The sequence below is a fragment of the Bos mutus genome, chromosome 3 (genome assembly GCF_027580195.1).
Source record: "Bos mutus isolate GX-2022 chromosome 3, NWIPB_WYAK_1.1, whole genome shotgun sequence".
In the NCBI taxonomy this organism is placed as follows: Eukaryota; Metazoa; Chordata; class Mammalia; order Artiodactyla; family Bovidae; genus Bos; species Bos mutus.
The window spans coordinates 51,136,453-51,162,503 of NC_091619.1; positions in this window are offsets into that span (position 1 = coordinate 51,136,453).

The window sequence follows — 26,051 nt, forward strand, 5'->3', positions numbered from 1 at the left end:
TTCATGCACTTAGCATATTTACTGAGAACATATTTACTAACATTTATTATGTGAAGGACAGTTGCATATACATGTGAACAGATGGTATAAATTATTAATGATAGTATATATTCTTTCATAATCATTTTGTTTCCATTACCAATATATCTTTTTATGTGAGCCAATACTTTGGTCCTTTCATTATGAGTAGCTGTATTGTAGTCTAATTGTATCATCATTTGTTTTACTAATCTACCTCTGGTACGTAGTTGGATTACTGTCAGTTTTTCTCTATGAGTATTGCGATGAATATTCTTATGGTCAATTCTTTTTTCACATTCTGATTGTTTCTCTAAAATAATTTCTTAGAGTTTAATATCTTGATTGAAGGGCATATATATTTTTAACAGCAGACATATTTTTAAGACTTTTGATATATACTGACAAAATGCTTCTCAGAGAGGTGGTACCAATTTTCACTCCTAATGGCAGTGTTGTTGTTCAGTGTCCAGCTGTGTCCAGCTCTTTGTGACCCCATGGACTACAATACATTAGCTTTCCTGTCCTTCTCTACTTCCCAGAGTTTGCTCAAACTCGTGTCCTTTGAGTCTGTGATGCCATTCAACCATCTCATCCTGTTGCCCCCTTCTCCTTCTGCCCTCAATCTTTTCCAGCATCGGGGTCTTTTCCAGTGACTTGGCTCTTCACATCAGGTAGTCAAAGTATTGGAGTTTCAGCTTCAACATCAGTCCTTCCAGAGAATATTCAAGGTTGATTTCCTGTCGGATTGACTGGTTTGATCTCCTTTAGTCCAAGGGGCGCTCAAGAGTCTTTTCCAACACCACAATTCGAAAGCATCAATTCTTGGCTCAGTGATAGAGAATCCACCTGCTAACACAAAAGACGCCGGTTTGCAGTTCCCTAGGTTGGAAAGATCCCCTCGAGAAGGAAATGGCTACCCATTCTAGTATTCTTTCCTGGAAAATTCCATGGACAGGAGATTCTGACGGGCTCTAGTCCATGGAGTTGCAAAGAGTCAGACATGGCTGAGCGTACACACCATAGCCTTCTTTATGGTTCAACTCTCACATCTGTACATGAATACTGGAAAAGCCATAACTTTGACTATATGGACCTTTGTTGCAAAGTGATGTCTCTGCTTTTTAATGCACTGTCTAGTTTTGTCATAGCTTTTCTTCCAAGGAGCAAGCATCCTTTAATTTCATGGCTGCAGTCCCTGTCCCCAGTGGTTCTGGAACCCAAGAAAATAAAATCTGTAACTGTTTCTGCTTTTTCTCCTTCTATTTGCCATGAAATGATGGGACTTGATTCCATTATCTTATTTTTTTGAATCTTGAGTTTTAAACCTGTGAGGGAGCTTCTGTGGGGGAGCTTCCAGAGGGCATGTCAGCAGGAGGCACTGGTACCAGAGACATTAGGGGGAAATAGCATAAAGATCTACCAAAACCTTCTGGGCTGGGGGGAGCCCCAACCCGGAAGAGAGCACTTACAGACCCTGGGAGGGAGGGAGGAATTGGGGCAGGAGGGGCCACCAGGGTACTGTGAGCACCCAGCCTAAGAGGATGAAAAGACAACCTTGCAGATTCCATCTTGGGAATCTTTTTCACTTCCATTTTTTTCACTCTTCTCTTTCACCATCGTCAAGAGGCTGTTTAGTTCCTCTTTGCTTTCTGCCATTAGAGTGGTATCATCTACATATCTGAGGTTGTTCCTATTTCTCACAGCAATCTTGATTCCAGCTTGTGATTCATACACCTCCTATGGACTGTAGTCCATGAACTACTGTGACCCCATAGACTGTAAACCACCAGGCTCCTCTTTCCCTGGAATTCTCCAGGCAAGAATATTGGAGTGGGTAGCCATTCCCTTCTCTATTGGATCTTCCTGACCCAGGAATTGAACCCAGGTCTCCTGCATTACAGGAAGATTCTTTACCATCTGAGCCACCAGGGAAGCCCAGTAGCAATGTAAGAGGTCCATTTTCCCAACCAAAAAAAGGTATATCATTGGCATTTTAATTTTCATGCCTTGGTACTATGCTAGAAAGTCCCCCTTCTCCTGTCATTCCTAGATTATACATAGATTATACATAGTTAAAATTTACATAGTTTTATTTAAAACTTTAAATTCTTTAATCTAAGTGAACATTATTTCATTTGTTGAATAACAATGTAAGCATCAACTATTTTTCCCCTCCTAAATAGCTAATTGTCCATGGGGTCGCTGAGGGCTGGACACGACTGAGCGACTTCCCTTTCACTTTTCACTTTCATGCATTGGAGAAGGAAATGGCAACCCACTCCAGTATTCTTGCCTGGAGAATCCCAGGGATGGGGGAGCCTGGTGGGCTGCCGTCTATGGATTGCACAGAGTTGGACACGACTGAAGTGACTTAGCAGCAGCAGCAGCAGCAGCAAATAGCTAACCAGTGGTCCTGGAACCATTTATTGAACAATTAATCCTTTCTACATTGATACGAAGTGCCATCTTTATATATGCTTGGATGTGTTGATGGAGTTTCAGGACCATTCTCTTTATTTACTGTACAGTTTTTTAAAAATTTATTTTGATATCTAACAGCACAGATACTCCTTTTTAAAAAAATGTTTCAGTGTTTTCTTAGATTTATCTTTTTGTTCTCTGAGATTCATTCTTTCTCTTTTGTAAATTTAGATATGTTCTCTATCTTTTTAATCTCAATAGTTATTTAAAGGAGTGTTTTAAATTGCAAATCAGATCATCCTTTTTTTTTGCATTGATTGATTTTATTTTTAAACTTTACATAATTGTATTAGTTTTGCCAAATATCAAAATGAATCTGCCACAGGTATACATGTGTTCCCCATCCTGAACCCTCTTCCCTCCTCCCTCCCCATACCATCCCTCTGGGTCGTCCCAGTGCACTAGCCCCAAGCATCCAGTATCGTGCATCGAACCTGGACTGGCATCTCGTTTCATACATGATATTTTACATGTTTCAATGTCATTCTCCCAAATCTTCCCAGCCTCTCCCTCTCCCACAGAGTCCATAAGACTGTTCTATACATATCAGTGTCTCTTTTGCTGTCTCGTACACCGGGTTATTGTTACCATCTTTCTAAATTCCATATATATGCGTTAGTATACTGTATTGATGTTTTTCCTTCTGGCTTACTTCACTCTGTATAATAGGCTCCAGTTTCATCCACCTCATTAGAACTGATTCAAATGTATTCTTTTTAATGGCTGAGTAATACTCCATTGTGTATATATACCACAGCTTTCTTATCCATTCATCTGCTGATGGACATCTAGGTTGCTTCCATGTCCTGGCTATTATAAACAGTGCTGTGATGAACATTGGGGTACACGTGTCTCTTTCCCTTCTGGTTTCCTCAGTGTGTATGCCCAGCAGTGGGATTGCTGGATCATAAGGCAGTTCTATTTCCAGTTTTTTAAGGAATCTCCACACTGTTCTCCAGAGTGGCTGTACTAGTTTGCATTCCCACCAACAGTGTAAGAGGGTTCCCTTTTCTCCACACCCTCTCCAGCATTTATTATTTGTAGACTTTTGGATTGCAGCCATTCTGACTGGTGTGAAATGGTACCTCATAGTGGTTTTGATTTGCATTTCTCTGATAATGAGTGATGTTGAGCATCTTTTCATGTGTTTGTTAGCCATCTGTATGTCTTCTTTGGAGAAATGTCTATTTAGTTCTTTGGCCCATTTTTTGATTGGGTCATTTATTTTTCTGGAGTTGAGCTGTAGGAGTTGCTTGTATATTTTTGAGATTAGTTCTTTGTCAGTTGCTTCATTTGCTATTATTTTCTCCCATTCTGAAGGCCGTCTTTTCACCTTGCTAATAGTTTCCTTTGATGTGCAGAAGCTTTTAAGGTTAATTAGGTCCCATTTGTTTATTTTTGCTTTTATTTCCAATATTCTGGGAGGTGGGTCATAGAGGATCCTGCTGTGATGTATGTCAGAGAGTGTTTTGCCTATGTTCTCCTCTAGGAGTTTTATAGTTTCTGGTCTTATGTTGAGATCTTTAATCCATTTTGAGTTTATTTTTGTGTATGGTGTTAGAAAGTGTTCTAGTTTCATTCTTTTACAAGTGGTTGACCAGATTTCCCAGCACCACTTGTTAAAGAGATTGTCTTTAATCCATTGTATATTCTTGCCTCCTTTGTCAAAGATAAGGTGTCCATATGTGCGTGGATTTATCTCTGGGCTTTCTATTTTGTTCCATTGATCTATATTTCTGTCTTTGTGCCAGTACCATACTGTCTTGATAACTGTGGCTTTGTAGTAGAGCTTGAAGTCAGGTAGGTTGATTCCTCCAGTTCCATTCTTCTTTCTCAAGATCGCTTTGGCTATTCGAGGTTTTTTGTATTTCCATACAAATTGTGAAATTATTTGTTCTAGCTCTGTGAAGAATACTGTTGGTAGCTTGATAGGGATTGCATTGAATCTATAAATTGCTTTGGGTAGTATACTCATTTTCACTATATTGATTCTTCCAATCCATGAACATGGTATATTTCTCCATCTATTAGTGTCCTCTTTGATTTCTTTCACCAGTGTTTTATAGTTTTCTATATATAGGTCTTTAGTTTCTTTAGGTAGATATATTCCTAAGTATTTTATTCTTTTCGTTGCAATGGTGAATAGAACTGTTTTTTAATTTCTCTTTCTGTTTTCTCATTATTAGTGTATAGGAATGCAAGGGATTTCTGTGTGTTGATTTTATATCCTGCAACTTTACTATAGTCATTGATTAGTTCTAGTAATTTTCTGGTGGAGTCTTTAGGGTTTTCTATGTAGAGGATCATGTCATCTGCAAACAGTGAGAGTTTTACTTCTTCTTTTCCAATTTGGATTCCTTTTATTTCTTTTTCTGCTCTGATTGCTGTGGCCAAAACTTCCAAAACTATGTTGAATTGTAATGGTGAAAGTGGGCACCCTTGTCTTGTTCCTGTGTTTAGAGGAAATGCTTTCAATTTTTCACCATTGAGGATAATGTTTGCTGTGGGTTTGTCATATATAGCTTTTATTATGTTGAGGTATGTTCCTTCTATTCCTGCTTTCTGGAGAGTTTTTATCATAAATGGATGTTGAATTTTGTCAAAGGCTTTCTCTGCATCTATTGAGATAATCATATGGTTTTTATTTTTCAATTTGTTAATGTGGTGTATTACATTGATTGATTTGTGGATATTGAAGAATCCTTGCATCCCTGGGATAAAGCCCACTTGGTCATGGTGTATGATCGTTTTAATGTGTTGTTGGATTCTGATTGCTAGAATTTTGTTAAGGATTTTTGCATCTATGTTCATCAGTGATATTGGCCTGTAGTTTTCTTTTTTTGTGGGATCTTTGTCAGGTTTTGGTATTAGGGTGATGGTGGCCTCATAGAATGAGTTTGGAAGTTTACCTTCCTCTGCAATTTTCTGGAAGAGTTTGAGCAGGATAGGTGTTACTCTTCTCTAAATTTTTGGTAGAATTCAGCTGTGAAGCCGTCTGGACCTGGGCTTTTGTTTGCTGTAAGATTTTTGATTACAGTTTCAATTTCCGTGCTTGTGATGGGTCTGTTAAGATTTTCTATTTCTTCCTGGTCGAGTTTTGGAAAGTTGTACTTTTCTAAGAATTTGTCCATTTCTTCCACATTGTCCATTTTATTGGCATATAATTGTTGATAGTAGTCTCTTATGATCCTTTGTATTTCTGTGTTGTCTGTTGTGATCTCACCATTTTCGTTTCTAATTTTGTTGATTTGATTTTTCTCCCTTTGTTTCTTGATGAGTCTGGCTAATGGTTTGTCAATTTTATTTATCCTTTCAAAGAACCAGCTTTTGGTTTTGTTGATTTTTGCTATGGTCTCTTTTGTTTCTTTTGCATTTATTTCTGCTCTAATTTTTAAGATTTCTTTCCTTCTACTAACCCTGGGGTTCTTCATTTCTTCCTTTTCTAGTTGCTTTAGGCATAGAGTTAGGTTATTTATTTGACTTTTTTCCTGTTTCTTGAGGTGTGCCTGTATCGCTATGAACTTTCCCCTTAGGACTGCTTTTACCATGTCCCACAGGTTTTGGGTTGTTGTGTTTTCATTTTCATTCGTTTCTATGCAAATTTTGATTTCTTTTTTGATTTCTTCTGTGATTTGTTGGTTATTCAGCAGTGTGTTGTTCAGCCTCCATATGTTGGAATTTTTAATAGTTTTTCTCCTGTAATTGAGGTCTAATCTTACTGCATTGTGGTCAGAAAAGATGCTTGGAATGATTTCTATTTTTTTGAATTTACCAAGGCTAGCTTTATGGCCCAGGATGTGATCTATCCTGGAGAAGGTTCCATGTGCGCTTGAGAAAAAGGTGAAATTCATTGTTTTGGGATGAAATGTCCTATAGATATCAATTAGGTCTAACTGGTCTATTGTATCGTTTAACGTTTGTGTTTCCTTGTTAATTTTCTGTTTAGTTGATCTATCCATAGGTGTGAGTGGGGTATTAAAGTCTCCCACTATTATTGTGTTATTGTTAATTTCTCCTTTCATACTTGTTAGCATTTGTCTTACATACCGCGGTGCTCCCGTGTTGGGTGCATATATATTTATAATTGTTATATCTTCTTCTTGGATTGATCCTTTGATCATTATGTAGTGACCTTCTTTGTCTCTTTTCACAGCCTCTGTTTTAAAGTCTATTTTATCTGATATGAGTATTGCTACTCCTGCTTTCTTTTGGTCCCTATTTGCATGGAAAATCTTTTTCCAGCCCTTCACTTTCAGTCTGTATGTGTCCCCTGTTTTGAGGTGGGTCTCTTGTAGACAACATATGTAGGGGTCTTGTTTTTGTATCCATTCGGCCAGTCTTTGTCTTTTGGTTGGGGCATTCAACCCATTTACATTTAAGGTAATTACTGATAAGTATGATCCCGTTGCCATTTACTTTATTGTTTTGGGATCGAATTTATACCCCGTTTTTGTGTTTCCTGTCCAGAGAATATCCTTTAGTATTTGTTGGAGAGCTGGTTTGGTGGTGCAGAATTCTCATGAATGTATTATCTGTTACTTTGAAAGTCTCATATAGAAGTACTAAATCACACTCTAAAAATGTATTGTTCAAATATCCTATTTTCTAAATTCATTTTTGTTTCATTTCACCTGTCAATTTCTGAGTGAGGTATGTTAAACCTGTCTCTATAGTTGAGAATATGTCAAATTACCCTTTCATTTTTAATAGTCATATTATATTACTAGATAAATAATAGTTCACAACAATTTATATTCTTGATAATTATACTTTTTGATATGTTTTAAATTTTGTGTTTGAATTTTGTATTGTCAGATATGGCCACACCTACCTTTGTTCTAGCATTTTCCTTGTTTATCTTTGTGGCTTCATTATTATTTTCATTTATAAGGAAAAACTGCAAAGAGTTTTCAAATCAAATACTCTTAAAACAGGCTTCCCTGGTGGCTCAGAATCTGCCTGCCAATGAAGGAGACACAGCTTTGGTCCCTGATCTGGGAAGATCCCACATGCCACGGGGCAACTAAGCCCATGCACCTCAACTATTGAGCCTGTGCTCTAGAGCCCAGGAGCTGCAAGTGCTGAAGCCAGTGTGACCTAGAGCCGGTGCTCAGCAACAAGTGATGGCCACGCACCGTAACTAGAGAGTAGCCCCTGATTAATAGCCTTACCTAGAGAAAGGTAACACGGCAAGGTTGCATGGCAATAAAGACCCAGCACAGCCAAAAATAAATAAATAATTTTAAAATGCTATTAAAAAGATTATACCAAACAACTTTAGTACCAATTTTTCCCTTGCTACTACTCCCAAAAGATAACTACATTCATTTTTTTTCATTATTTCTTCTGAATTTACCCCCAGGTTTCTAAATAATATATGGTTGTTGACTTATTATTATTCAAGAAAAAAGAACTCTCTATCCTCCAGATATAGTCATATCATAATTTTTGGTAAGTGCATTTTCATTATTTACTTCACAAGTAGCTAACAATATAGCTAACATTTATTGAGTACTTTATATGAGCCAGGCATAACTTTAAATGCTTATATTCATGAATTAATTCTGCCATCACATAATTCCAGTGGATAAATACTATGATTATTTATTTATTTATTTCATAAATGGGAGAACTAAGGTTCTGAGTAACTTATTATTATTACATAAGTATTTTCACTATTGAGCCAAACCAAAAACAATGATTATATTTCCTTTCTTATTCAACTTTTTTATTTTCTTAAGATTTGCTTTATTTGCTTCATCAATAATTCTATCCCCAAATTAAATGTACAATCTGTTTAAATATTATTTTCTTCATGGTCAAAACACAATAGGTGACCAATTAGGCCTCCCCTCCCACTTATCCATTCTGGAATCTTATATCCTCTTGCTCTAATCTAGAAGGACTGTTTTCTAAGCCTGTACCTTTGTGTTAGATTCCTTATACCTTAAACCCTGAGTTTTCTTCTTTCTTGCTCCTGATTTAGTGGAGTTCATTTTCCAATAGTTTCCTGATAAATGGTACAGAATAGATAGATTTTTGGGGATTTTGTTTTCCTGTTGCTCTTATTTAGTGGAAAGAGAAGTTCTCCATGGATATATACATTTTCTGGTAAATATATTCATATTTGGGCTTCCCAAGTGGCTCATATGGTCAAGAATTTGCTTGCAATGCAGGAGACCCAGTTTTGGTTCCTGGGTTGGAATGATCCCCTAGAGAATGGAATGGCTACCCACTCAGTATTCTTGCCTAGAAAATCCCATGAACAGAGGAGCCCTGGTGGGCTACAGTTTACCTTATACATATTTCGCTTGGCTGTAGAATTCCAATTTGGAAATAATTTTCTAATAAAATTTTGAAAGCATTGATTCATTTCTTTCTGGTTTTTAATTTTGCACCTGAGAAGCTTGGTATTTGATTTTTCTAACCTTTTATATTTAACATTTTCCGCCTCTGTGGAAAATTTTATGACCATTTTTATTTTATTACAGTGATAATTTCATGATATATCTTTGTGTTCATCTTTTCTTATTTAATATTATGGCCATATTTTTCTCATTTATGATTGTAGGCCTTTTTAATATAGAGGTTTATATCTTCATGTTTTGAGAAAATTTCTTATTGATCATTTACTGTTCACTCTCTTCTCTATTTTTTATTTTTCTCTGGAACTCTTAATTTGATATTCACTTGACTGTTATCCATTATTTTATTGTTTTTGTCCTATTTTCAGGGAGCTTTTGTCAACTTTATCTCTTGATCCTTTTACTGACTTAAAAACATTTTGCTCTCAAATTTTTTAATTTTAAGAGCTCTTTTGTGGTCTTTGAATGACCCTGATAAAATGTTACTCTGGCCTTGTTTCAGCTCTTCAATATCTCTTATCTCTCAGAGTAAATGTTTACTGAAAAAAATCTGTTCTTTTTTACATTGTTCATTTCATCTAAATTGCCATCTCCCACTCCTGTTATTATGTTTTAGTCTGTTGATTTTCCTCAAATATCTGTTGGTTATTGGTTGTGCATTCCCACTAAAGCATGAAGGTAACTGGAAACCTCACTTTTGGGTATTTATTTATTTTATTTTTGTTTTACTTTACAATATTGTATTGGTTTTGCCATACATCAACATGAATCCACCACGGGTGTACACGTGTTCCCAATCCTGAACCCCATTCCCACCTCCCTCCCCATACCATCCCTCTGGGTCATCCCAGTGCACCAGCCCCAAGTATCCTGTATCATGCATTGAACCTGAACTGATGATTTGTTTCTTATATGATATTATACATGTTTCAATGTCATTCTCCCAAATCATCCCACCCTCTCCCTCTCCCACAGAGTCCAAAAGACTGTTCTATACATCTGTGTCTTTTTTGCTGTCTCGCATACAGGGTTATCGTTACCATCTTTCTAGATTCCATATATATGTGTTAGTATACTGTATTGGTGTTTTTCTTTCTGGCTTACTTCACTCTGTATAATCGGCTCCAGTTTCATCCACCTCATTAGAACTGATTCAAATGCATTCTTTTTAATGGCTGAGTAATACTCCATTGTGTATATGTACCACAGCTTTCTTATCCATTCATCTGCTGATGGACATTTAGGTTGCTTCCATGTCCTGGCTATTATAAACAGTGCTGTGATGAACATTGGGGTACACGTGTCTCTTTCAATTCTGGTTTCCTTGGTGTGTATGCCCAGCAGTGGGATTGCTGGGTCATAAGGCAGTTCTATTTCCAGTTTTGGGTATTTATGTGACTGAGACTTGTAGCTTGATGGCTTCACAACAGAGTCAAATTTGGTGACATTGATTTTTCATTGGAAAACCCCAAGCGTGAGACTCTGTAGTTCTTTTATCCTAGGCTAGTCAATACTCGGAGAAGGCAGTGGCACCCCACTCCAGTACTCTTGCCTGGAAAATCCCATGGGCGGAGGAGCCTGGTAGGCTGCAGTCCATGGGGTCGCTAGAGTCGGACACGACTGAGCAACTTCACTTTCACTTTCGTGCATTGGAGAAGGAAATAGCAACCCACTCCAGTGTTCTTGCCTGGGGAATCCCAGGGATGGGGGGAGCCTGGTGGGCTGCCGTCTATGGGGTCACACAGAGTCAGACACGACTGACGTGACTTAGCAGCAGCAGCAGCAGTCAATACTCTAAGAAAGGGATCCCCCCATCTCCTTTTTGCAGTTTTAAGTCTAGCTGTGAAAATTCTGGGGTTATGGACCTTAGCATGTTGGTATATAGACTTTCATTTAGTTTTCCTATTTTCAGTCCTATGACTCTTACCCTGTGAGTACATTGGATCTACTGGAAAATTCAGGATAATCTCCCCATCTCCAAACCCTAATATACTGACACCTGCAAACCCTATTTTTTCCATGTAAGGTCCTAGGGATTGGGCTGTGGATGTGTGTGGGAGGTCATTATTCTGCTTAGCACTCGCTGGCTGCAGTGGCTGTACAATGCTCCTTGTCTCTCACTGTGGCCTTGAAATTACCTGGAGACTCTCCCATTTCTCTGCCCAGCACTCATCCCAGGAGTCGTCTCTGCCAAAATTGCAGCTTTGGAAATCTGGTCTCAGGGCTGTATTCAGGGGGCACATTTCTCTTTATGCTGGTGCTCTTTTTGTGCTTCCAGTCCTTTCAGTTTCTATGTTGGGACAGCGAGACTGGGTGTGAGGGTCAGTACTTCATGCTTGATTACAAACTTTCAAGTCAATTCCTAGCCACCAACTTGTCTCTTACCCTTGTTCTCTTACTGATAAGATACAGAGGAAGCAGATGCAAAAGCCACTTTGTGTTTACTGTTTGAGTCATTACAAAGGAAGAGCAGTGCGCCTCAAGTTTCATGAGACCCTTTTAGTACTCAGGCCGTGCTCTCTGTTGGAAAATTTCCTGCCTTATGGGAGGAAGCCATGGAGTTTGATCATGTAGGGTATTGTAACATGATTCTCTGAAATATGTATTCTAGAAACTACAGGTTCTCAGTGCCTCTTAGTCTTCTGCCAAGAGCAGTATCATAACATAGAAATAAACCCCTTTTCAGAGTTACCAATGCTAAAAGACTTGTGTGCCTCACTGTGTGGGATTCAAGTACTGCATATGCTTTGGCAGCACCCACAGCACAGGTGACTGTGTTTACAGTCGCTCCCATGGTACTGAAAACAAGGTCAAATAGCAGAGCAGGAGCCTGCCTCTGTTGTTTTTGTCAGCCTTTCTCATTGGCTTTATAGTCTCCAGAAATTTCCCCTGGTTTTGATTTCCTGGTGGCACCTGTCCTCTGCTTCTGGCACTGCAGTGGATTTTTGTTTTAATATTTATTCTATAAGTTTTGGATTTGGGGCAAAGAGAAAAGGTAAACATGTCATTTCTCAGCCACTCAGAATAGGAATATTCAGCCTTTTTTTTTTTTTTTAAAGAGTAGTGAGCATAGTTATAAGAGCTGTTAAGAGGAGTAAATATCCAGAAGTCAATGTCATGCTGGCTCAGCTCCTCAGGCATGTCAAAGAAATATGCACAAGTTTGTTCCCAGCATTTGGATCACTGAAGAAATGCCACAAGCTTTAAACATATAATTGTTACTGCCATATTCGAGAAGGAAGACAGGAAAGAAAATTATGGCAATTGTGGCATGTTCATTCTTTTAGCTTCAGTAACTTGGCCAAAATGTTTCTAGATGATGTATGTAGCAAATGCCTCTGGCTCCCCATGTCATCTCTCCTCAGCCTACCTCAGTTTTTAGCCATAGTTGCAGTGGACAGCTCCATGTAAGTTCATACTCACCTGGTGCTGATAATGCCAGGCTTCACGTGTGCGCTGTGTGTCTTTCTGTTCTCTTCCCCAGGGCTTTCTCTGATGCCGCAGTAGCCTATTCAACTCCCATGCACGTGCAGCCCCCAAGTGGGGCGATGTTGACACCCCAAGGTCAACCCTCAACCAGTGGGGGACAGAACACAGTGGATAAATGCTCCAGTCTCCTGTCCTCTGGGTGGACACTTCTGGGGGACTTTATGTATCCGTCTCAGGTAGTTCTGACTGGGTCAAGCCCTCATTGCCCAGAGAGGGGAGCTTCGTAATGCAGCTTTCTTCAGTTTTCTCCTCATTTCTTTTACTCTCTGGGTTCCCTCCCCTCTGCTTCTTGGAGTTACCTCCTGTACCAAATCACCTGTACCCAAGGCTTTGTCTCATCCTGTGCTTTTGATGGAACCCAGTAAGTGTCTACTGTTGAATTTTAATGAAGCTTGACATAAGACCGAGGTGCTTCATTCCTGCTTTTGACTGCATGGGGGATGAAGGAGAAGAATAGAGAACACCCGTGGGCTTCTCAGTATGGTTTATGGACCTTCAGAAACAGTATCACACATGAAAACATAACTTCCAAGTAATTTTTTTCTCATTTATCAGCATCCAAGGACCGCATTAGTATAGATAATGAGAGTCAGGATGAGGGAAATAGCTGCTGTTTGTGGCTTGCCTTCTGTAGGGCTCTGTTTGTGGATTACATGCAATCCACTGAATAATCTTAAAGATGGATGTTAGAATTCCCACTTTGCAAAAGTCTCAGGATAAAACAATAAATTGCCCAAGCCACAATAACCAGTAAATGTCATATTCCAGTTACTAGTGATTCCACTTCAAAGCCTGTGCTCATTTTGTTTTACTTCATTGGTAGTACTTTTAAATAGATAATGTTGTATATAACTTATTTACTCACATGTTCAGTATTTTTTAAGCTTTATTTTAAAATTTCTATTCAAGGTAGGGTGTCTGCATGGTACAAATTTCAAACTTCCGGGAAAGTATACAATTAAAAGTGTATTTCCCTCCTACCTCTGTTCCAGGCCTGTTGAGGAGGCTTCTGCTGTTACTGTTTTTTTGTCTGTTCTTTGCAAGATATGCTGTCTGCATGCATGTGTGCTAAGTTGCTTCAGTTGTGTCCAACTCTTTGCGACCCCATGGACTGTAGCCTGCCGGCTCCTCTGTCCATGGGATTTTCCAGGCAAGAATACTGGAGTGGGTTGCCATGCCCTCCTCCAGGGGATCTTCCAGACCCAAGGATCAAACCCGTGTCTCCTATATTGCAGGCAGATCCTTTACTGCTGACCTACAAGGGAAGCCCAAGATATACTCTCTATATGTGCATTATTTTATTTTTTATATATACCCTGCACATTGCTATTTTCTTTGTCTTGCTATTTCCTTAAAATATGTTACAGATTCCTTCAGTTGATTACAGGAAGTTGATTCATTATTTTTAATTGTTGCAGGGTACTTCATTGTATGGTTGTACCCAAATCTATATCATCTGTTAATCTTTTATCATATAAAACATTAATGCTTTTTGGTACTGGATGAGCCAATTATTTAAAAGTTCTTTTAAAGTAAATTAGTAGCATGAATTATCTACAACATAAAATACAGGGAATGTTTTTTAAAAACAAAAATAAATGGTCTTTTTATCTGTTAATGAACAGGAAATTTTGAAATGAGTAAATTTCCACTTCTTTCAATTAGATATCTTGGTCTCTGTCTCTCTGTTTCTTTTCTGTTTCTTTCTTCTCCTTACTTTCGATAACTATCTTTTAAAATTATACTCTGCTCATTCTCAGAAGTCTAAGGATTGAGTTTGGAACTTATGGTCAGGTCAACTTAATTTCATCTCTATTGATTCAGAAGTCTTTTTTCAGAGGTAGGCACTGATTTTAGGAAATTTTTTTCATAAACATTTATAGGGTAGATATATTGTTTATATACTTTTCTAATTAAAAATTTTGATTTTTTTTTCAGGAGACATAAGAAAATTCAAAATGTGTACATAAGGTGATTCCAGATAGTTATTCCTACTTTTCTTAGATTTATAAAGCCCTCTTAAAATTTGTATTCAGTGTATACTTCTATGACTAAAGGAAGATTCCATGAGCCTCCTAATGAAAGGAATTAATAAGCTGCAATTTGTAAAAGGTCTGATCTTTCATAATTATTTTTCATTCTATCCTGTCTTGAAACTATGCTAGAATTAAGCCTAATTTTTGAAAAGCTGTCCATTAACAAATATTTTTCTTTTCTTTAATTAAACTTTTGATTTTGAGATAATTATAGGTCCATGTGTAGCTGTGAGAAATAATACAGAGAGATTCCATGTACCCTTTACTCAGTTTTCCCCAGTGATAACATCTTGCAAAATTACAGTACAATATCGCACAACCAAGATGTTGGATTGATATAGTCAAGATAGCAAACATTTCCATCACCACAGGGATTCCTCATGTTGCCCTTTGATAGCCACATCTACTTCCTTCCCATTCCTACCCTCTCTTTAACCACTAGCAACCACTCATCTGATCTCCATTTCAAGAGTGCAATCATATAGTGCATGCATACTCTTTCTTCAGGAATCAGTGTTAAACTTGTGGGGTATATTCCTAATCTGATACACCTTTTTTGTTTTATATTGGTCTAATTTTTAAAAATCAAACAACACCTTAGATACTCAATATTTTCATTTGTAGACGCTCATTCAAGCTCACTGAGTTAGATTTGATCCCCTGGAAACTGAGATGGAAACTGGTATATGGGAGGCCCATTGGTGCTTGGTCTCAGTAGACACCCTTGTAAGAAACCGAGGGAGGTGGGATTGGACAGAAGGAGAAGCCGCCCCACAGGACATTTGTAGTTGAGGTCACAGCTCATCTACAGGGAGCTTTGAAACCAGATGGGCCTTCAGTGTTGTTCCAAATTGAGGGAAGGAGGCTAGATCTATGAATCTCTTTTCTATTTGTATTGATTCTTTGTATACATTTTAGAATTAGCTTGTAGATTTCTACAAAGGATCCTGCTGGGATTTTGATATGAATTGTGTTGAATCTATAAATCTTGCAATCATTAAATACATATATCTGTATTTATTTAGGTCTTCTTTGATTTCTTTATTTGTTGTTTAGTAGTTCTCAACATATAGATAGATCTTGTATATATTTTTATTAGATTTATACCTAATATTTCATTTGTGGTGGTACTGGAAATGATATTTTTTAAAAATTAAATTTTCAGTTGCTCATTGATAGTATATATTGTCCTGTGATCTTGTTAAACTGACACATGTCTTACTAGATTCATTTGCATATTCTTTAAAATTTTCTCCTTAAATAAGAAAAATGATACCATCTATAGGGAGAAACTTGTGGGTTTTTTTCTTTCTTTCTTTCTCTTTGGTGTGACTTAGGAAATGGCAACCCACTCCAGCGTTCTTGCCTGGAGAATCCTGGGGATGGGGGAGCCTGATGGGCTGCCGTCTATGGGGTGGCACAGAGTCGGACACGACTGAAGTGACTTAGCAGTAGCAGTTATTTCTTTCACTGGCTATGTCCTTCATTTAAATGTTAATTAGAAATAATGAAAATCTCTGCCTTGTTTCTTATCTCGGGGGAAGCAATCTTTAACAATTATGTATAATTTTAGCTGTAGATTTTTTTAAAGTGCTCTTTATTAGAGTGAGAAATTTCTATTCCATTTGTTGAGTTTTTTTTATGGTGAACAGATGTTGAATTTTATCAAATTTATTTTTTCTGTGTCCTCTAAGATGATCTATCATGGTCTTCTTCACTCTTTTGATATGGTAAATTACATTGTTTGATTTTTCAAGTATTGAACTAACCTTGCATTCTTGGAATAAATTCTATTTGGTTATCCTATATTACTTTTACATATTTTCTCCTGAATTTGATTTACTAATATTTTGTGAGAATTTTTATATCTATGTCCATGAAAGATAATGGCTTGTTATACTGTTTTGTCTGGCTTGACTATCAGGGTAATGGGCTGACTTATAAAATAAGACAGAAAGTGCTCATTCCTCTTCTATTTTTTTTGAAGCTTTTGTGTGGAATTGACATGTTTGATATTTTTTCCCATAAAAGTTTAAACAACTTTGCCAGGAAAATCATCTTAGCCTGTACTTTTCTCTGTAGAATGTTTTTAACTGCAAATTTATTCTCTTTAGTAGATACAAGAAAATTTTATTTATTTATTTCTTCTTGAGTAAGCTTTGGTAGTTGGTGTCTTTTAGGGAAACTCCATTTCACTTATTTTGTCAAATAGATGTACATAGGTTGTTTGTAATCTTCAATTATTATCCTGTGACTATATGATCTTTATAGTGATAGCCCCTCTTTTATTTCTGATATTGGCATTTTGCATATTCGCTCCTTTTTTCTTGGGCTTCTCTCATAGCTCAGTTGGTAAAGAATCCGCCTGAAATGCAGGAGACCCTGGTTCGATTTCTGAGTCAGAAAGATCCACTGGAGAAGGGATAGGCTCCCCACTCCAGTATTCTCAGGCTTCCCTTGTGGCTCAGCTGGTAAAGAATCCACCTGCAATGTGGGAGACCTGGGTTCGATCCCTGGGTTGAGAAGATACCCTGGAGAAGGGAAAGGCTACCCACTCCAGTTATTCTGGTCTGGAGAATTCCATGGACTATAGGGTCGCAAAGAGTTGGACAGGACTGAACGACTTTCACTCTCCTTTTTTCTTTGTTATTGTGGCTGGAAGTTTGTTAATTTTATTGATCTTTTCAAAGAGCTTGCTTTCTGTTTTCTCATTATTTATTTTTTCTATTTTCAAATTCACTGACTTCTGCTCTTTATTTCTTTTCTTCTGCTTGCTTTCAGTATCCTTATTGAGTTTCTGTTTTTTTGTTCTAGTTTTCTTTAAACTATATGGGATTGTCTTCTTTCTTAAAATTCATTAATTTATTTATGAGCTAGGTCTTTGTTGCTGTGCACGGACTTTCTCTAGCTGCAGGGAGCAAGTGCTGCTCTCTGTTGTGGTGCTTGGGCTTCTCACTGCAGTAGCTTCTGCTGTTGCAGAGCACAGGCTCTAGGACGCGCAGTTTCCGTAGCTGCAGCACACAGCCTTAGTTGCCTGTGGCTCGTGGAACCTTTCTGGACCAGGGATCAAACTGTGTCCTCTGCATTGGCAGGTGACTTTTTAACCACCAGACTACCAAGGAAGTCCTGTTTTTTGTTCACTGATCACCATTGAAGTCACCACCTATGATTGTGAATGTGTCCATTTGTTCTTTCACCTATATCAGTTTTTGCCTTATGTATTCTGAACCATACCTGTTAGGAATGTATCATTTAGAATTGCTTTGTCTTCTTAGTGAATTAACCTTTATATCATTATGTTTATACCTTATAATATCCCTTGTTTTGTACTCTACTTTATCTAGTCATAGTATAGTTATTCCAGCCTTCTTTTGATGATTGTAAGATACATATATTTCCACTGTATACTTTTAATCTATTTACACCTTTAGGTTTAAAGTGGATTTCTTATAGATACATGCAGTTTGGTTTTGCTATTTTTGCTGTTTGGTAATCTCTGTTTCTAAAATGATGAATTTTATCATTTATATTTAATGTAATAATTATATCTACCATTTTGCTAGCTTTTTTGTTTATTCCATTATTTTTGCTCCTCTTGTTCTTGTCTTTCCTGTTTGATTTTGCATTGAGCATTTTAAAAAGTTCCCATTTATCCTCATTACTTGAATTATTATTTACATTTCTTTTAAAGATTTTTCTTAGTTGTTTCTTAATACTTAAAATGTACATATTTATATAATCACAATATAACTTCAAATAACATCATGTTTTTTCACATATTACATAAGAACCTTATAATAGCATATTCTCAATTGTCCCTTTTTTCTTTAATCTTCTCTACAATCTTTGTCATATATTTTACTTTTATTTTTACATTGTACTACAAACCTTCAATTCATTGCTACTATTTTAAAATTAATTATCTCTTAGAGCTGTTAAAATGGGAAAAATATCTTTTACATTTACCTTTATTATAATCATTTCTGAAGATTTAATTTCACTGTATACTCTCAAGTTTCTTTCTGATATCATATTTCTTATTGCTAAAGAGCTTCTTAAAAAACATTTTGTAGTGCAGGTCTACTGGTAATGAATTTTCTCAGCTTTTGTTAGGAAGATATTTTCAGTGGCATAGGATTCTGAGGAGATAGATTTCCCCCCTCTTTTTCAGGATTTTAAAGATCACTCTGATTTGCATTTCTCTGATAATGAGTGATGTTGAGCATCTTTTCATGTGTTTGTTAGCCATCTCTATGTCTTCTTTGGAGAAATGTCTATTTAGTTCTTTGGCCCATTTTTTGATTGGGTCATTTATTTTTCTGGAATTGAGGTGTAGGAGTTGCTTGTGTATTTTTGAGATTAGTTGTTTGTCAGTTGCTTCATTTGCTATTATTTTCTCCCATTCTGAAGGCTGTCTTTTCACCTTGCTAATAGTTTCCTTTGATGTGCAGAAGCTTTTAAGTTTAATTAGGTCCCATTTGTTTATTTTTGCTTTTATTTCCAATATTCTGGGAGATGGGTCATAGAGGATCCTGCTGTGATGTATGTCAGAGAGTGTTTTGCCTATGTTCTCCTCTAGGAGTTTTATAGTTTCTGGTCTTACGTTTAGATCTTTAATCCATTTTGAGTTTATTTTTGTGTATGGTGTTAGAAAGTGTTCTAGTTTCATTCTTTTACAAGTGGTTGACCAGTTTTCCCAGCACCACTTGTTAAAGAGTTGTCTTTAATCCATTGTATATTCTTGCCTCCTTTGTCAAAGATAAGGTGTCCATAGGTGCATGGATTTATTTCTGGGCTTTCTATTTTGTTCCATTGATCTATATTTCTGTCTTTGTGCCAGTACCATACTGTCTTGATGACTGTGGCTTTGTAGTAGAGCTTGAAGTCAGGTAGGTTGATTCCTCCAGTTCCATTCTTCTTTCTCAAGATCACTTTGGCTATTCGAGGTTTTTTGCATTTCCATACAAATTGTGAAATTATTTGTTCTAACTCTGTGAAGAATACCGTTGGTAGCTTGATAGGGATTGCACTGAATCTATAAATTTCTTTGGATAGTATACTCATTTTCAGTATATTGATTCTTCAATCCATGAACATGGTATATTTCTCCATCTATTACAAGCAATAAATGCTGGAGAGGGTGTGGAGAAAAGGGAACCCTCTTACACTGTTGGTGGGAATGCAAACTAGTACAGCCACTCTGGAGAACAGTGTGGAGATTCCTTAAAAAACTGGAAATAGAACTGCCTTATGATCCAGCAATCCCACTGCTGGGCATACACACTGAGGAAACCAGAAGGGAAAGAGACACGTGTACCCCAATGTTCATCACAGCACTGTTTATAATAGCCAGGACATGGAAGCAACCTAGATGTCCATCAGCAGATGAATGGATAAGAAAGCTGTGGTACATATACACAATGGAGTATTACTCAGCCATTAAAAAGAATGCATTTGAATCAGTTCTAATGAGGCGGGTGAAACTGGAGCCTATTATACAGAGTGAAGTAAGCCAGGAAGAAAAACACCAATACAGTATACTAATGCATATATATGGAATTTAGAAGGATGGTAACAATAACCCTGTGTACGAGACAGCAAAAGAGACACTGATGTATAGAACAGTCTATGGACTCTGTGGGAGAGGGAGAGGGTGGGAAGATTTGGGAAATGGCATTGAAACATGTATAATATCATGTATGAAATGAGTCGCCAGTCCAGGTTCGATGCTGAATGCTTGGGGCTGGTGCACTGGGATGACCCAGAGGGATGGTATGGGGAGGGAGGCGGGAGGGGGGTTCAGGATGGGGAACACATGTATACCTGTGGTGGATTCATTTCGATATTTAGCAAAACCAATATAATATTGTAAAGTTTAAAAATAAAATAAAATTAAAAAAAATAAAGATCACTCTGTTATCTTCTATATTGTACGGTTTATGACAGCCTGCTGTAATTCATCTTTTTATTTAGTGTGTTATCTGTCTTTTCCTCATCTTTCTTTTGCCTTCTGAATTTCTCTTTGTCGTTGGTTTTCAGCAGTTTGAATATGATTTGCTGAGAAGTGTGCACCTTTTTATGTGTATATGTGTGAAGGGCTGTTTTCTTTTTTTTTCTTTTTTTTTTAGTGTTCATTCTTTTTGGGGTTTCCTGAGTTTCTTTGATTTATGGTTTATTGTATTTCATTGTTTTAGGAAAATTTTTGGCCATTATGTTTTCAAATATTTCTCTAGCTTGTTCTAGTCCTCTTTTTTTCTGGTGCGTTAGATCATTTGATATTATCCCACAACTCTTGGGTGCTCTGTTTTATTCATTCTCCTTCCTCTTAGTGTTTGGACAATACCTATTGGCCTGTCTTTAAGTCAACTCTTTCTTTCCTTGGCTGTGTTAGTTCTACTTATGAGCCTGTGGAAGGCATATTTCATGTCCAATACCAGGTTTTTATATTTCTGACATTTCCATTTTTCTCTTTCTTATAGTTTCCAAATATCTGCTGAAATTTGCTATAGGCATATTGTCCACCCTTTCTATTAAAGATTTTCTCATGTTAATTATAGACTGATAGTTCCAATATATGATTCTGGTTATGTTGATTTCTTTGTCTCTTGATAGTGCAATTTTTCCTCATTTGGTTTTAGTCTTTTTTAAAAATAATTTTTGATTGAGTATTGGGCATCATATATAGGAAGGAAAAGACTGAGATAAGTAATGCTTAAGACTGAAATCAGTACAACTTTTGTAATGATAGATTAAATGTGTCTGTGTATAGTTGGGGGAGTTGAGTTAATATATCTAGGTTGGGTTTAGATTTGGCATCAAATGCTTCTAGGGTTACTTTGTGTTTAGGTTGAAACCTGAGTTACCAAAGAGTTTTTGGCAATGTTGCTGCTGCCGCTAAGTCGCTTCAGTCATATATTCATGTTCTATTCTTAGCTTTTGGCTTTTCCTATGCACTTGTATCTTTTTTCTTTTATTTATCTTAAATTAATTAATTTATTTTAATTGGAGGCTAATTACTTTAAACTATTGTGGTGGTTTTTATGTACTTGTATAAGAGATCTCTTCATGTTCATATGTCCATGTTTTTCCCCTACTGGTGATAGATTGTTTTTGCTTCTTACTTGGAACTTGCTAGCTTGGTGGTGGGAGTTGGACAGGTTTCTAGTGTCCTGTCTTGGCCTTATTCTTAGGCAGGCCCTGTATCCCTGAGTTTTGGAGGTGAGGCTTCCTTTGTGATCTTGCCTCTTTTTCCATCATAGCCAAACTCTGCCTTGCTCTGTGTCAAGTCTTGTGAAGAGAGTTTCATGCCTTTCTCCCAGTTATAGGAGCTCTCTAAAGGCTTGCATTCAGGACAGGTTCCTACCCCTCCCCCAAATGAAGAGCATTTTATTTTTTACCCTTCCCTTAGTCACAGTGGGTTTATATATGTGCTTTTGGGGTGCCAGGTTTTGCTGCCCTTACCCCAGCAAGCTAAGGTTTTGTCCTGTAGAAAAGTAGAGTAGGGCAGGGCTTTGTGCTGTTTCTGATGTGGCAGCTGTTCCTGTCCTCCCAGCCTGCACCATTGAAGGAAGCTTTCTCTGGTCTTCTGCCCTACCCTTAATCTGTTTTATGCATATGACAGAGGTCAGAGGAGAAGAGCCAGTGTGAACTCTCTTTGTTTCTGCAGCCGTCAGGGATTTTATACACTCATACTAGTGTACACTCAGTTAAAATCATTTATTAAAAATTCAAGTTGAATTCTTCTTATATTCTTGTATGGTGCCGTGTTTCTCTCCTCTTGTGCTCTACCACTAAGTGAGGCAAGATTTGTGTTTTTGTCTCCTTGAAATGTCTGACTTTCCATACTATTTTAGGGTACTTGGTGGCCATGAATTTTTGCTCTGGTAGGTGCAAGAAAAGTTAAGATTTTGCATTTTACCTGGATTTTGTTGTTGTTATTCAGGAGGTGCATCTCTTTTCAGCTTTCTAAATCATTGGTATATGGGAAATTAGTTACATCTTTAAGGGGCTGTGCCACGGCTCTATAAGGCCAACAGTTCTGGGTAGTGTGGTATATGATACGTGTCCAGTGCCATACCTTTGCTGTAAAGTAGGTTTCATGGCTTGATACAATGTTTTGTGGTATCTCATGTTGGTGAATTAAGCAGTCTCTAAGTCTTTGGATATATTAGTGCTGGCTTAGGCCATTGGGGCAGGAAAGGTAACCCTATACCCAGATTCAAGTTGTTTCCAGTGTTGATTCCATGTTAGATGATTCTATTCCTTTAAAGGTGGAAGACTCTCAGCTAGTAATCTTGCCTCTAAGGGGATATTTGATTTTAAAGAATGGTGCCATACCAGGGGCTTAGCATTTATCTCAGTTGCTGCCAGGTTGGACATTTGGCAGTGGCAATAACTAGGTTAGCCTTGGTAAGTGGAAACCCATGCTATTGGGTTCATGCATATCTTCCATCCCTGCTGTTGTGCTTACTTCATTAATGAACTATTAATGCAGATGCTCTGGAAAATTATAGAGGTTGGATGACATCAACTCACTAAGATGCTCTGGAAAATTACCCAGGTTTAATGACATCAACTCACTAAGTTGTGCCTCTGGTTATTTAGTACTTCTATGGTAAATGGTACTTGTATGCTTAGTTTTAGAACTAACACCCAAAAAAGATGTCCTTTTCATTATAGGGGACTGGAATGCAAAAGTAGGAAGTCAAGAAATAGCTGGAGTAACAGGCAAATTTGGCCTTGGAGTACAGAATGCAGCAGGGCAAAGGCTAACAGAATTTTGACAAGAGAACACACTGGTCATAGCAAACACCCTCTTCCAACAACACAAGAGAAGACTCTACACATGGACATCACCAGATGGTCAACACCGCAATCAGATTGATTATGTTCTTTGCAGCCAAAGATGGAGAAGCTCTATACAGTCAGCAAAAACAAGACCGGGAGTGGACTATAGCTCAGATCATGAACTCCTTATTGCCAAATTCAGACTTAAATTGAAGAAAGTGGGGAAAACCACTAGACCATTAAGGTATGACCAAAATCAAATCCCTTATGATTATACAGTAGAAGTGAGAAATAGATTTAGAGGACTAGATCTGATAGATAGAGTGCCTGATGAACTATGGACAGAGGTTCGTGACACTGTACAGGAGACAGGGATCAAGACCATTCCCATGGAAAAGAAATGCAAAAAAGTAAAATGGGTGTCTGAGGAGGCCTTACAAATAGCTGTGAAAAGAAGAGAAGCAAAAAGCAAAGGAGACAAGATATAAGCATCTGAATGCAGAGTTCCAAAGAATAGCAAGGAGAGATAAGAAAGCCTTCCTCAGTGATCAATGCAAAGAAATAGAGGAGAACAACAGAATGGGAAAGACTAGAGATCTCTTCAAGAAAATTGGAGCTACCAAGGGAACATTTCATGCAAAGATGGGCTCAATAAAGGACAGAAATGGTATGGACCTGACAGAAGCAGAAGATATTAAGAAGAGCTGGCAAGAATACACAGAAGAACTGTACAAAAAAGATCTTCACGACCCAGATAATCACGATGGTGTATCATTCACCTAGAACCAGACATCCTGGAATGTGAAGTCAAGTGGGCCTTAGAAAGCACCACTACGAACAAAGCTAGTGGAGGTGATGGAATTCCAGTTGAGCTCTTTCAAATCCTGAAAGATGATGCTGTGAAAGTGCTGCGCTCAATATGCCAGCAAATTTGGAAAACTCAGCAGTGGCCACAGGACTGGAAAAGGTTTTCAGTTTTCATTCCAATCCCAAAGAAAGGCAATGTCAAAGAATGCTCAAACTACCACACAATTGCACTCATCTCACACGCTAGTAAAGTAATGCTCAAAATTCTCCAAGCCAGGCTTCAGCAATATGTGAACTGTGAACTTCCATATATTCAAGCTGGTTTTAGGAAAGGCAGAGGAACCAGAGATCAAGTTGCCAACATCTGCTGGATCATGGAAAGAGTAAGAGAGTTCCAGAAAAACATCTATTTCTGCTTTATGGACTATGCCAAAGCCTTTGACTGTGTGGATCACAATAAACTGTGGAAAATTCTTCAAGAGATGGGAATACCAGACACCTGACCTGCCTCTTGAGAAACCTATATGCAGGTCAGGAAACAACAGTTAGAACTGGACATGGAAGAACAGACTGGTTCCAAATAGGAAAAGGAGTTCGTCAAGGCTGTATATTATCACCCTGCTTATTTAACTTATATGCAGAGTACATCATGAGAAACGCTGGGCTGGAAGAAGCACAAGCTGGAATCAAGATTGCCGGGAGAAATATCAATAACCTCAGATATGCAGATGACACCACCCTTATGGCAGAAAGTGAAGAGGAACTAAAAAGCCTCTTCATGAAAGTGAAAGAGCAGAGTGAAAAGTTGGCTTAAAGCTCAACATTCAGAAAACGAAGATCATGGCATCTGGTCCCATCACTTCATGGCAAATAGATGGAGAAACAATGGGAACAGTGTCAGACTTTATTTTTCTGGGCTCCAAAATCACTGCAGATGGTGACTGCAGCCGTAAAATTAAAATACGCTTACTCCTTGGAAGGAAAGTTATGACCAACCTAGATAGCATATTCAAAAGCAGAGACATTACTTTGCCAACAAAGGTCCATCTAGTAAAGGCTATGGTTTTTCCTGTGGTCATGTATGGAGGTGAGAGTTGGACTGTAAAGAAAGCTGAGTGCTGAAGAATTGATGCTTTTGAACTGTGGTGTTGGAGAAGACTCTTGAGAGTCCCTTGGACTGCAAAGAGATCCAACCAGTCCATTCTGAAGGAGATCAGTCCTGGGTGTTCATTGGAAGGACTGATGCTGAAGCTGAAACTCCAATACTTTGGCCACCTCATACGAAGAGTTGACTCATTGGAAAAGACCCTGATGCTGGGAGGGATTGGGGCAGGAGGAGAAGGGGACAACAGAGGATTAGATGTCTGGATGGCATCACCGACTCGATGGACGTGAGTTTGGGTAAACTCCGGGAGTTGGTGATGGACAGGGAGGCCTGGCGTGCTGTGATTCATGGGGTCACAAAGAGTTGGACAAGACTAGTGACTGAACTAACTAACTATGGTAAATGCTCCCTGTTGACAGTTTACATGTAATACAAAGATTTCATACTTTTGTGCTCACTTACATGGCCCTAAAAAAAACAGCCAGGATATTCTCTGTTGCCCATGGGCCTGTGTATGTTCTTATCCTGGGCTACTGTTCTTTTCACATAAAGTGGTGGTAAAGAACACTGCCTGGAGCTCTGTCATTGAGAGGATTTTACTTCATTTCTGTCTTTCATGATCATTTCTAGGTGAGGTTTGTAGTGCAACAATCCGTTTTTGGCTTTCACCCGCATACTGAGCTAACCCATATATGAACCAAGCCTGGCATTTTTTCCCCTCCATGAGTCAAAAGTGACTCTTCTCCATTCCATACAGCCATAGTTGAGATTTGAGCGAGAGGTATCAGTGCCATAGTGGTGGACAGTAGAGAGGGTATGACTCACGTGTTTACTTGTGACCTCTGGCCCTGCTCATTCCCAATCCTGAAAGTATGACTTCCATCTTACTTTCGAGTGTTATCATGCCTTCTCAACCCAGTGACTTTGGTTGTTAGCTCATGATGGGAGGCTTTGTCTGCA